The following is a 1,049-nucleotide window of genomic DNA, read 5'->3' on the forward strand; positions in this document are numbered from 1 at the left end:
GCACATGTGCCATATTTGTCCTTTCATAATCTGCTGCTGCTGTGTATTTTACTTTGGTTTACTGGGTTCCAGGCCTATTTATTGTTTTATATTCTTAAAGAACCAGGTCTGCCTAGGTGTTAAAATATAAAATAAATTTAGAAAATGTATAAAATTCCTTCATTTATATTCTTCTCTCTTCCCTATCGATATAGCATTATTCAGAAGAAAAAAAAACTTGCTATCATCTCTGTGATGAGCCAAGATAACGTTTAGATCTCGGTCAGATTTGTGAAGTTGTGACTGACTTTAATCCCCCTGCTGTAATGTCTGTATGCTCTTTTTCCCTCCTCCCCTGCCCAGGAGATGTGGTATGATCAGACCATGTTCCGTACACGGTCAGACACAGCCATTACACAGGGGAACATTTATAAGATTAACTCAGCCCCGGAACATTTTATTTAAACACATCCAATTGTGGAAGTTATTATTATTCCAAGATCTATTGATTAAAATCAACTTTAATTTGTGGGAGAACCCCTTTAATCTGCAGGTTAAAGGGAACCAGTCATAAAATCATAGAATGTTACAGTTGGGGGGGGGGGGGGGGTCATATACTCATCCTCCGGCGACTTCCCTGTTTTTTAGCACCGCTGCGGTCCTCCTGACTGGAGCAGCGGTGAGACTGGGTGAAAACGGCGCAAATTGAGTATCAGACAGGGGGCCAGGGGACTTACATTTAAAGTACCACTCCAGCGGTGCAATAAAAAAAAAAAAAAACGCAGTGATGCTTTAATGGTTTTGTATTTGGATTTTGTGTGATACACCAACACAAAGTAGCAAGTATTTGTGTAGTGTAAAGGAAATGATACCCGGTTTTCTAATTATTTTTTTAAAAAAACTATAGCGGTTTCTTCATTTTTTAGTGGAGTTTAAAAAAACAAACAGAAAACAGCAGTAAAAATTTCACCCCAAAAATCATAGAGAACCGCCAGAGCCTAAAAAAAGTGCTCAAGAAACGACCACAAAAAAATTATACAAAATGCACCTCAGGAAAGAAAAAATGCTAG

This window comes from Phyllobates terribilis, unplaced genomic scaffold (assembly GCF_046119375.1).
Source record: "Phyllobates terribilis strain yellow unplaced genomic scaffold, ASM4611937v1 Scaffold_1__5_contigs__length_1240528914, whole genome shotgun sequence".
Taxonomy (NCBI): Eukaryota; Metazoa; Chordata; class Amphibia; order Anura; family Dendrobatidae; genus Phyllobates; species Phyllobates terribilis.